This window comes from Sus scrofa, chromosome 1 (assembly GCF_054392235.1).
Source record: "Sus scrofa isolate SSC_HxYL_T2T_F1_AM1 chromosome 1, Sscrofa_HxYL_maternal_Yorkshire_Landrace_v2.0, whole genome shotgun sequence".
NCBI lineage: Eukaryota > Metazoa > Chordata > Mammalia > Artiodactyla > Suidae > Sus > Sus scrofa.
Window position 1 is genome coordinate 232,651,556 of NC_139383.1, and position 13,266 is coordinate 232,664,821.

The 13,266-nt window shown below is 41.2% G+C and overlaps 1 protein-coding gene across 1 annotated transcript in view; it reads left to right on the forward strand.

The window, feature by feature from the left end:
• The window catches only part of PGM5 (phosphoglucomutase 5), a 203,367-nt gene that overhangs the window by 173,888 nt on the left and 16,213 nt on the right, over window positions 1-13,266 (forward strand). The gene's annotated exons all lie outside the window — the stretch shown is intronic.

Below are 13,266 nucleotides of genomic sequence, written 5' to 3' on the forward strand. Positions count from 1 at the left end.
GACAGGGCAAACAGTCTAAATTTTTCCCACTTGCATATTGAAATCTGGACTCGAATTCTGCTATTATATGGCTCCCGTGTAACCGAGACCTTTCCTGGAATGGTCATCTGATGGTGTGGCTTAAACTCTTTCAGCTGGGAACCTGCAGGTGTTTCTGGGGTGGTTGCAAGGTGGGGGGGTGGCTAGTGACTGTCGAAGACCAGGGCTGTTTTGAGGTTTTAATGACAATACACCTTTCCCTTGGCCTCTGCTGAGATCACAACTCCCTTCTGGGTACTGAGTATGAGCTGGCTTGGGGCACAGACTCACTCTGTCCACCCACACTGTGGACGTTCTAGAACTTGAGGGAAAGTGTGTGCCTTGATGCCAGTAGCCTCTCCCTATAATCCATCCCCCATACAGAGCCTATCTCAAATCCTCTTTTTTTTTTTTTTTTTTTGCAGTATATACAAAAAAACTATATTCAAAATCTGGTAAGACTATCATGGTGTTGATAATTTACCCCAGGAAACCAGTGATCTTAGGAAGCAGAAGAGCCAAAAGTCATGCCTTGATCCTGGCTTTGGGTCAATTTTGAATTAAGGTTTAGAGACCTAAAGCTCTGGAAAAAAAAAAAGTATATTTCCTTTCTCCATGTCCCCAGGTGTAATTCAAAATAAAAATAAAACTAACTTTAAAAATAAATGCAAGGAGATCCTGCTGAATATCATTGAGAACTATGTCTAGATACTCACCTTGCAACAGAAGAAAGGGTGGGGGAAAAAATGTAATTGTAATGTATACATGTAAGGATAACCTGACCCCCTTGCTGTACAGTGGGAAAATAAAAAAATATATTAAAAAAATAAAATAAAATAAATGCAAGGAAATCTAACAAAACTTTGATTTTTTTTTCTCCTTATGGAGCTATTTATTTTGGTGTTTCTGCTTTGCCGTGTTCAAAGCACGTGCTGAACCCGCTATTGATTAACTAAGTGCTGACTATGTACACAAATCAGAGTCTTGCTGGATCTTGTTTACTCAGCCTGAAAAGGGAGCATGAATGAATTTGCCTTGGTCACACAAGTACAGAGGGTCACTGGCCATAATTCGTCTCCCAGATGAATGGGTTTGACAAGCTGTGGCAGCACAATCTGGCTTTCCCAGCATCCTCTTTGATCCGGCCCAGGCTCACAGCACCACCCCGTTTCCATGCCTTTCAGCAAAAAGCTGCTGAAGACTCATTGGCTGGCAGTGATTCAGGCTTTCTTTGATCAGTGCCCTTCAAGGTGAATAGTAAATCCTTCGCTTTGCTCAGAAAGAAGACTGTATCTTGGCAAATAAATGCTGATGGTGAACCTGGAGATTACCTGTGACCTTCTGAAGAAGGCTCTGGGCTAGATCATGCACTCAGGCAGCCTTGAGAAGAGGAGGCATTGCCTGGGTTCCCCACCACGGGTCACCCTTTCTTCTCACGGCAAATGCAGGATCTGGACCGTTGAGGTGAGGAGTAAGGCTTGTCTGCTCTTGGTTGATTTTAAGTTTGATGCCTTCACCCCAGGAAGAGGAACCCTGTTCAAGATGCAGGTGGAGAAGTTTCCCATCCTTTGTTTTTGCTTCCCAGGAAGGCTGGCAAGTGTGACAGACTTCAGGAGAGTGGCATTCCATATCACAATGCTTAGGCCTTAGGTGGGCAGGGAAGCAGTGAAAGCTTAATGAAATTCCTGTTTTATGAGTTGGGTTTTTTGTTTTGTTTTTTAGTTTTGGGGGAAAGGGTTATTTGTTTCATTTCCAGGCTTTTTTTTTTTTTTTTTTTTTTTTTTTTGTCTTTTTAGGGCTGCACCTGCAGCATGTGAAAGTTCCCAGCTAGGGGTTGAATCGTAGCTGCAGCTGTCAGCCTACACCATAGCCCCAGCAACGCAGGATCTAAGCCTCATCTGCAACAGCACAGCTCACAGCAATGCCGGATTCCCCAACCCACTGAGCGAGGCCAGGGATGGAACCTGCATCCTTATGGATACCAGTTGGATCTATTTCCACTGTGCCACAACAGGAACTTCCTCCTCCAGGTATTTTTGATGATAGAAATCATCATGCCAGGCATTGTTGGGGCCTGTGTATTCTGAACTTAGTAACAGGGGGACGAAAAGTAGATGAGGCTATGAGAATGTTTGACGGTGTAGGTTTTATTATTGTTGGGGTATGGTGAGGGCAGTAGGATGGGAGATGATTGTCATTGAAAAGAGAGCTTGCTACTCACCATTCCCAAGGAGAGGGGGCACCACACTACATGCAGGGCCACAGTGGGTAGCACCAGGGTTGGTTATGAAGCAGAAGGAGTGGGACAAAGGTAGAGAACAGCTTTCTTTCTCTCTTGCTCTCTCTCACTCTCTCTTGCTCACTAACTCTTTTGGAGGGAGGTGGGGAGCAGCACTCCTAGCATGTGGAAGTTCTGGACCAAAGATCGAACCCATGCTATAGCAGGCCACTGCAGTGACAGTGCTAGATCTTTAACCTTCTGTGCCATAAGAGAACTCTTTGGCAAGAGCTTTCATTGTGGTTTCCATGGGAAGGAATAAGAGAGGCAGGATAAGTAGGCTTAGGATTGGCTAATTTGAATAATTTCAGCAGGCTCTGGGGTAATAGAACTGTTGCTATTGTGATAATTGGTTCTGGGGTGATTAGGGCTGGCAGATGGTGGTCTGAGTGTGAGAGCCCAGCAAAGGAGGGGTTGGGGTGTGGGCTCTGGATTGGTTGATCTTACTGTAAAAGTTGTGCTCCTAAGGGAGCTATTTGCTGTCTCTAGAAATTAGCCAACTCGGAAGGCACAGTTGTATCCAGTGTCAGTAAGGTCCCAAGAGGTCAAAACTTAATACAAAGAGGAATAAAAGACATGCTTAATACAAAGAAGGGAAAAACCACCATCACTTCTTCAGGTGAATAAAATTTGGGGAGGCACTAGGATTTTGTTTCTTCACATACCATTGAGGCCAAATGGCACACCCCATTGAAAGGTTGACTTTGGAATCTTATATCCTTGGTCTTAAGCCCCAGTTCCTCCATTTTCCAGTTCTTTCATCTTGACCAACTTAACATCTGTAAGTTTCAGCTACTTTATCAGTCACATAGAGTTAAAAATACTTATTTCATAGGATTATTGCGATGATTGCATGAAATAATTTATACAAAGTGTTTTGGACAATGCCTGGGACATAAAAATGCTCAATAAATGTTTGTTATCATTTTGTTTTTGTTTTTGTTTTGTCTTTTTAAGGAGGCACGCACAGCATATGGACGTTCCCAGGCTAGGGGTCAAATTGGAGCTACAGCTGCTGGCCTACACCACAGCCACAGCAACGCAGGATCTGAGCCATGTCTGCAACCTACACCATAGGTCATGGCAATACCAGATCCCTGACCCACTGAGTGAGACCAGGGATCAAACCTGTGTCCTCATGGATACTAAGTCAGTTTTGTTACCACTGGGCCACAATGGGAACTCCCATTAATATTATTGTTCTTACCTTTATTTTAATAGCATTGTAGACCAGATTTTTCATCACATGAGATCAGAAAGGCCCAGACTAATTAGCAATTTGTTTTATAATGGAATTAACCTGTTTTGTATTATCATCTTCCATTAAATTCTTTGAGGGCTAACTGGATCTGTGGGAGATGTCCCAAGAGGATGGGCCACTTCCAAAGATGTTGGTCCTATAAGAGGGTGCCAGAGCCCTGTGACACAGTGTTTTAGTTTCACAACACTCTTTTGAAAGGTTCAAAAATGAATTTGAAATTCTCTTCCAGTATCTCCATTCTCCTTTCCTTTTTCTCATTCCTCCCATTATTTAGAATTTGTATATGGAGCTGGTGGAACAAATTTGCTGCCCTCCTGACTTGAAGCAAGAGGTACTGGGTTAGGATAGTTTAAGAATTCTGTTTTATCCAAGATAATGTGCAATTGGTTGGATGTTCCCAACTCACTTGCTAGGAAGAAAGAATTGGAAGACTAGTGTGGGTGTGAGATAGAGAATTTCTGGAGTCTCTGTTGCTGGTTATGAGGCATGTGCTTGCTGGCTTCAAAGTGTTAAATGCAAAAACTTAATCCCAAGGAATAGGTGTTAGCAAGATTTTTCTGTAAAGGGTCAGATAGTAAAATACTCTAAGTTTTGCTTAGACTCTTTCCCTGGTTTGTAGATGGTTGGCTTCTCCCTGTATCTCTTTACATCATCTTCCCTCTATGTGCCTGTGTCCCTCCTCATAAGGAGACCAGCCATATCGAAGTAGGACGCACCCTAATGACCTCATCCTAACTTGAGTGCCCCCATAAAGACCTTACCTCCAAAAAAAGGTCGAATTCTGAAGTACTGGGGTTAGGACTTTGACATATGAATTTGAAGAGGGACACAATTCAACCCACAGCACTAGTCGTATGACCTCTGTTGTAACTTCTTTTTTGCTTTTTCTTTAGGGCCACATCCGCAGCATATGGAAGTTCCCAGGCTGAAGGTTGAATTGGAGCTGCAGCTGCTGGCCAACACCCTAGCCACAACAACGTGGGATCCGAGCCATGTCTTCAGCCTGTAGCACAGCTCACGGCTACATGGGATCCTTAACACATGGAGCAAGGCCAGGGATGGAACCTGGGTCCTTATGGATACCAGTCAAGTTCCTAACCTTCTGAGCCACAATAGGAACTCCTCTGTTGCAACTTCTTAACTGCCCTTGTAGCATAAAAGTGGTCATAGTCATAGTAAATTTATATATGGGCATTAAGATTTGCATTGCACATAACTTTCACATGGCCAAATAATCTTCTGATTTTTTTCCACCATTTAAAAACATAAAAATCAGTCTTTGTTTATAGGCTATACAAAAACCAGATAAGAGGCCAGATTTAGCCTGAGGACCATAGTTTACCGATGCTGGCCTTATGGGTTTTTGAACATCATGTACAATTTCTGGTTACATTCAGGGCAGCACACATCCAAATTATTTGGCTAAACAATACATTCTAGAAAAGGTAAAATTAGATTTATATTCATGTGCATGTTTTTATAGAGAGATGGATTTTCAGTGTTTTCAGAAAAAATATCAGATATCTCTGGAAATCTCCAGAATTGGTCTTCTGAGATTGAACTCCCCAGCTTTTGATTGCAACAAAACATGAACGGAAAATGTCTTTGAGTGTGTTTGTTTCCTAACATTGAATTCCTTTTTCAGGTGTTTGGTTTCTTATAGGAAAGTTTTCTTCTTTTTTCTATTTAAAGCAGTTGCTTACAAATGATTTTCAGATGAGCAGCAATATCTGTTGGAAGACAAAGGAAAACTATTCAGGAAGGACTCATGGATAAATGAGAAGAAAAAAGAAAGGTTTGAGAGAGAGCCCTGGAGATGACTTAGGAATGTATGGGCAACAAACATGGGCCATCTCAGCAGTGGAACAAAGCCAGGAGAGCCTTGACATTGTGTTCTGGTGTGACTGGGGCTTCCAGGAGTTGGGAACAAGGCATGATTGCATTTTAGACACTTTATCAGTGCTCTCAAACACAATCCCCCAGAAGCCTACATCCCTTAGGAAGCCAAGTCAATTGTTGCTTTTTGTTCTTGGTGTGCTTTTTAGTTACAACCTTGGGAATTACAGTGAGGATGAGCAGTGTGATGTTCAACAAAAGCTAAGACACTTTGATGACTGTCTAAGATTGTCCAATGACATGTTTTATTCTGCCATGGTCATTTCTCTAGTGGGGAGTCCAGCCGCTGACCCAGACTTATGTTAATATAGGGTATTTCATTCTGATACTGCTCAGAAGTTACAGCCATGATGCATCTACTGTCCATGTAATAGATAAGATTCAGTAAAAAAAATTTAAAAGAAGATTTAATTTATACTGTTTCTATCAATATATGAAACTCTTGCTATCCAAAGAGTAGTCCTTGGTCCAGCAGCATCAGCATCACCTGGTTGCTTCTCAGATGCAGAATCTTAGGCCCCACCCTAGACCTACTAAATCAGTCTTTGCATTTTAACCAAGCTTCCCAGGGGATCTGTGTCCACTCTCAAGCCTGAGCATTCTTGCTATGATGACCTTCAGGATCCTTATTTCTACCTCTGCTTAGTAGGATTGACTCCCTTCAGGCCAGATACATCCTTCTAAAGCCAAACATTCATAGTGGGCACTGGCCTCTGCTCTTCCGTCCTCCTTCTGGAAAATTACCAAAAGTGCAGAAAATAACCCAGACAAGTGTCCCAAGACCTTTGAAGATCTGTTTCTGCTTCTCAGAACTAGAAAAGCAACAAGAAAATCAGTTTCACTTTGCATCTCCATAGAAACCCTACCTCTCTATCAACTCTGCAGTGTTAGGCTGTGCTTTCTTCACACAATTACACTAGTCAAACTGAGAAATGCAAAATAACCTGGGGATGAAGAAAGCGCTGATGTGATTTTTTTACCAAGATAGAAAGTCTTGCTAAAATTGTGAGTAGACAGTCTAGCACTACTTCAATTACCAGGTAAAGGTCAATGGCTTACTTCAAGTACTTAAGGGCGAAATGGCAGCTGCATCTCAAAGGCAAAGTCCATGGAAGAACAAGCTCTTTTGTCAAAAGTGGAAGAAACTCTCAGTCATTGCACTCATAAAATATATATTCACCATCCATAAATTCCATTCACAGTCTTTATGTCTCCGGGAAGACTCTGTCTGAGTAGAGGGCTTACTTCTATCATTTTAGAGGCTGGTGTCAATGATTCTGCTGCATTGTTTCCTCTCTGTGGCTCAGGCAGCCTCTCAGCCCAAGTTCTTTTTCTTCTTGTGTTGCTCCTGCTCCTCATGCCCCATGTGCCAGCCTTGCTCGTTCACTGCTTTAGAAATGGATACACCCATTGAGCGTTCAGCAATGTCTGTTCTTCTGTTTTCAGCTTTGTCTCATTCAAGTATAATCTGACTGTGTTTGTTCCGGCTGGATGGTGGGCAGAGGGGGCAGGGGGATGCTATACGCATGAACCAAAAGGAAGATGGGATATCCTGGGGCCCAGAGCAGCTCACTGATAGACAGAGAACTGAGCTGGACTGGCTTTGGGTATCTTTCATATGCAGAGCTGAGAGTACTTGTGATAATCTTAATCTCTTTTTTTATCTGATCTTCCATCAGAAAAGATCATATGAACTTCATTTTATGGCCAAGGAAGCAAAAGCCAGAGGTCTGTCTACCAAAGGACAACCTGCTGAGGCTGGAATGCTGGTCTACTCACTTCCACCCTCCTGCTCTAGCAAGCTAGGCTTCCTGCTTCAAAGATAGCAACAACCACCACCACCACAATAATTATTCACTAGCATGCATCATGCGCCTGTCTGTCTATTGGGTTAGCTAGAATGCTACATGTTTTTTTATTTTTCTTTCCTTTCTACATGTGGCATGTGGAAGTTCCCAGGCCAGGGGTCAAATTGGAGCTGTAGCTGTAACCTACACCACAGCCACAGCAACACTGGATCCTTAACCCACTGAACAAGGCCAGGGATCAAACCAGCACCCTCACAGAGACAACATCAGATACTTAACCTGCTTAGCTACAATGGAGACTCTGAATGCTACATGTTTTTTGTGTGTTATACCTAATTCTCACCACGATAAAAAGGTGCTCATCCATTCATGTTATACAGATGAGAAAACTTTGGCCCTGAGGATTTGAAAACCTACTAAGTGATATAGCTGGTATTTGAACCTAGCCTCCAGCCCTAGAGCCCAGGGTCTTAACTAGGGTGCTATGCTATGTGCTATCAAAAAATATTGGGATGTGTACCCATCTTTGAAAAATAAGAGAAACCAGGGTGCCCATCTTCAGTCTGAAATATCATTGATGCACCCAACCCAGCCTCTAAGAGTATATTCTCAGATGCAGTCTGTGAACCCACAGTTCCAAAATAATGGAACGTCTAGTCTCTCTTTAACACTTCCTACCCCTGTTTGCACCTTCAGTTCCTTTCTAAGAGCTAGTCCTCTCTTGGAAGGCTGTATCTTCTAGAGGCTAGAGGATGCTGCAAGGCTACTGTGACCAGTTACATCAAGTGGGCTGTGGGGTGGCAGTTGTGGGATGTGTTAACTTTTTCCTTGGAGAAGCAGTATCACCATCCCAGGGTGGGCTCCCCATGGGTGGGCCTGAAGGGAGACAGCAGGGCTAAGCCTCCACCATCTGTCTGGCATTCAAGGTGATAGAAGGAAAAAGCCCGTATTCTCAGGGCTCCACTCAGCTAGGAGTTCTTCCTGCTGAAGCAGGCCTGGGAATCTCTGCATCTCTCTCCATGGCTTCCTTTGCATGGCTGCTTTGCAGGTTCTCTCGAGCCCCTGGAGAGGGCTGGATTGAGAGGAGATATTTCCTGGATTACAGTCCTGTGTCTTAGTCCTGTTTTCCTTAGTCCATGCTGAGAATCTGAATCTCAGAGAATAGGGGTTGGGTAGGATCTCAGCCCCTTTGCTCTCCAAAAGTGTTTCCAGCTCCTCATGCAAATCTGCCAACTCTCCCTCACAGTCTTCAAGCTCCTGACAGTGAGAATCTCTATTTCAAAAAAAAAAAAAAAAAAAAAAAAGAAAAAGAAAAAAAAAAGCTAAATTAGAATGTCTTCAATTCCTAAATAGAGAGCTATCCCCGTAAAATGTTTACTATTAATACTGAAATCTTCTCATTGCTTCTACTGCATAATTGCTTGTTCAGTGGTAGGGAACTCAGACACCCACCAAGATAGGCAGCAAATCCTGGACTGGGGCTAGTTTAAGATGGTCAAGCATGGTGGGAACTCTGGTGATAGTTAGCTCTCTCCAGTTATTGCCTTGTTAATTTGTGAGCCCGAGGCAGGCAAATCTTTCAAATCTAGATTTTCATATGAAATTTGACTTTTGAACATTGGCAAGAAAATGATTACCAAGATAAAACCAAAACTCTGTGTAAAGGACTTTTAGTATGGGTGGGCTAGGTGATTCAAATTGACCTTCCCTCCAAAAAGGGAAAATCTGAAAGAAATCTATAAAAGCATCTTTTGAAAGGCATCAATGACATAAGAAGATAGAAATGTGAGTCAGAAGGAGATTGGAGCTCAGGGAAATGAGCCGGAACTCTTTCTATCCCAGTGTACCTGCCTCCCCAGGAGAATCACTAAGAACAGTTGCTCCAGGCAAGTTACACAAGATGTAGGGGACAGGCGTCAGGTCCAGTGGCGAGCCTGGTCTATTTCCACCTGCCTCTGCCACCTGAAGGACTAACCAAAAGAGGCAGTTAAAGAGGGAGCCTATGTGGCAGATTCATGCAGCTGAAGGAAAAATAGTTCGAGCTAAGAACTCACCAAAGGTGGAGATCTTGGTACAGTAATCCCTGGTCCAGGTTGTAAACTCAAAGGAAACCATTCCAAAGGTAGAGTAAAGAAGGTAATCCAAGAGTTATAAATCCATGACACTGAACAACCAGCACCCTTCGGAGTCTCATAGAAGGAGATGAAGGATGCTAATAATATGCTAGGTCTCCAGTTATTTCTATAAGTAATTTTTTCAAAAAAATTGGCCAGCAAACTATAAAAGACTACAAAGCACTTGAAGAGACAAAGCAGCATGCAACAAAATCAATAGAAAATATAGAATAGAGGTATGTCATGTGAAAGATACATTGAGCTCTAACATAATTAAATGGTGTCTCAAAAGGAGTGGAGAGACTGAGATATAGGTAAAACTTGAAAAGACAATAGCTGAGAATTTCCCAGAAACAGTGAAGGAAATCCATTCACTGGTTCAGAAGCCCAAGCAGGATAAGTAAAAGTAAATTTGCATCTAGACACTTCAGATGAAAACTGCAGAAAATCGAAAACAAAGACAAAAGAAAATCAAAATCTAAAAATCAGAGTTGTTTGATTGACAACTAGTTTTTCAACAGCAATGCTGAAGATGAAGAAAAAAAAGTAACACCGTCTAGAAACTATCTTCTTAAAATGAAACTGAAACAAAGACATTTTTAAACAAAAACTGAGAGAATGGACAACCAGCAAACCCACACAAAAAGAATTCTCCAAGGTAGTCTTCAATTAGGCGGAAGATTATCCCACATGGAACCTCAGAGATGCATCAAAGAATAAAAAGCAAAGAACAATTTAAAAGAGGGGTTGGTTTATGTGAACATTAGCTCTATGAAACAGTAATAATGTGGTGCTGAAAGTATTTATCCTAATATTTTAAAGAACTAAAATATACAGCCACCATAGCTCTAAGAGCTGTGAGAGTAATAATAGATGATCTTTGCATAACTTAGAGAAAAGTAAAGTATGAATTATTATTAGACCTTGATAGGTCATGGATTCATGCTGTAATTTCTAGGTAACCATCACACACAAAAATAGAAAGGCTAGGAGTTCGCGTCGTGACTCAGTGGTTAACGAATCTGACTAGAAACCTGACTAGCATCCCAGGATGCGGGTTCAATCCCTGGCCTTGGTCAGTGGGTTAAGGATCCAGTGTTGCTGTGAGCTGTGGTGCAGGTGTGGTGCAGGTCGCAGATGAGACTCGGATCCCATGTTGCTGTGGCTTTGGCATAGGCCAGTGGCTACAGCTCCCATTGGACCCCTGGCCTGGGAACCTCCTTATGCCGTGGGTGCAGCCCTAAAAAGACAAAAAAAAAAAAAAAAAAAATGAAAGGCTATAACTTCCAATCTAAGAAAGGAAAACAGAGAATAACTTGAAAAATCAATCCAAGAAAAGAAAGAAAAATAGGTCAGATATAGAGCATGTGAGATGATAGATTTAAATATAAATATATCTTATTACTTTAAATGTAGATGAACTAAATAAATACTCCAGGGAAAAGACAAAGTTTGGATTTTTTTCAAAAAGACAAATATAAGCTCATTATAAGAGACATCTTAAAAATATAGAAAATCTGAAAGTTAAAAAAAATGGAAAAGATATATACTAATAATAACCCCAAATCTGGCTCTGTTAGTTTTGGATAAAGGTCAAAGAGTATTGCTAAATATAAAGAGAGACTCTTTAAAATGATCAAAGATCTAATTCTGCCAGGAAGTCCTGACAGTTTTAAATTTATAAAGCAAAAAAAATGACAAAACTGGAAGATGAAATAGAGAAATCTACAATAGCCCTAGAATAATTCAATACCCCTCTAGCAATTATCAGAACAAGGAGATAGAAAAATTAGTAAGGCTTTAGAATATTTGAACAGCATAGTTAACATACCTTATATAAAGGATATATATATATATATATTATATATACATATATAATATATATATATATACACACACTACACCAAACGACATCAAAATATAAATTCTTTCCATGCTACAGGGAACATGTATAAAAATTAAATATGTTAGGGAATGGAACAATACAGAGTTTTATCACAAGGGCAATTAAATTCGAAAGTAATAACAAAATGGATACTAAATCATCTCTTCATGATAAAAATTCTCCAAAGAGGAATAAAAAGGAAGTCCTTTAATCTCATAAAGGGTATTGCTAAAGAAAAATCTTGGATGTAGGCTATATGTGCTGACTGCATTTCATGCTAACTGGGGAAACAATATGATGAGTTTATATAGAACTCAAATGCCCTGGGGCCCCAGAAGTACAAGCATCAGCTTTACATACAATTGAAGAATGTAACTTCTATGCACTTCCCTGTGCTTGCTGTATTTCATAGTTCTTAAAAAGATGGTTTTCTTTCTTTTTTTTTTTTGGATTTAAAGAAGTTTTTTAAATTTTTTCCATTATAATTGATTTCTGTCAATTTCTACTGCACAGCAAAGTGACCCAGTCAAATATATATATATATATATATATATATATATATATATATATTCTTTTTCTCACATTATCCTCCATCAAAGGCGATTTTCAAATAGTGCACCTGGAACAGAGAAACCTTTTACAGTAAAGGCATGAAGACAAATATTTTAAAATTTTCTCTCAGAAAAAGGGCAGTCTAGGGAAGGGAGATACAGCCCAGCTTTGCAGTTAAAAATCATGGCACCGACTGGGTTCAAAGCTCAGTTCTGCCACCTACCAGCTGTGTGACTTTGAGCAAATTATGAAATGCCTCTGAGCCTCAGTTTTCTCATCTGTAAAATAGGGATGGTACCACCTATCTCATATAATAGATATCATGTCAATATTAACTCAAACCATGAATTTGGAGAAATGCTTGGCACAGTATGTACTCAGATGTCAGCTATTAAAAACCCATAAAGAAGGAGCAAAATAACCAAGGCATGAACTATAGAGAAGGGCCAGAGGAGGCATTTCATTTTCCCAAGACTCTCACAAGCCAGTAAATCAATTCTCTGTCTTGTTGTGGAGCCTGGGACCTAAACCCAGCCAGGAAACATAACATTTTCTGGCTTCCAAGACTGCTCAGGCAAGAGCAGGAATTATCTGACGTTCATATGTGCAAGCTGCATATTTAGCAGGGTGAGGCCTCTTGGCTGCCTGCAGGGATGGAGACACAAAAGCAGGCCTGGGGATGCTGCTGAGGCCATGCTGTATTTCATTTCATGTTCACAACAACCCCATGAGGCAGGAACTATTGTTAGCATCCCAATTTCAAAAATGATGCACAGAGAGATTACAAACCTTTTCTAGTAAGTGCTGAAGATAGAATTAAGCGCAAGTCTAATGGATACATGCAGTCAACCAACATATTATAAGTTCTGTCATCTTACTTAAGCCATAACTTCTTTCCCCACCTCATAAATGGTCAAGCTTTTTGTTCCTGAACAAATCACCTTAGCACTTAGTAGCACCCTGCTTATGAACCTTGTAGGCTAGGAATTTGGATGTGGCACAGTGTGACAGCTTGCCTCTGCTCCCTGATGTCTGGGCTCTCCAATGGCAAAACTAGAAAAACTAGGAGAGACTCCACGGGCTGGGACCTGGAATCTTCTGGAGGCCTCTTCACATTTTTGGCTTCAGGATAGTCATTCTTCTTGCACTTTAGGTTGCCGAAGATGGTACGGGGAAACTGTTGGGCTTCTGTGACCCAAGCACACAAGTCATAGAACAACACTTCTGCCAGACTCTATTGGTTGGACAAGGCGGCCGAGGTTCAGAGGAAGAGAGGCTAGACCCCACCCCTTTATGGGAAGAGTCCCAAAGAATTTACAGCCATGTTTTACAGCTGTTACATCATCATATCCTTTTAATTGGCTTCAGAATATCCAATATAATAAAGGTAGCCTCAAGCCAAAAGCAAATGATAGCATAGAGTTTCCAAGATATACTCTCTTTCTTCATACCTT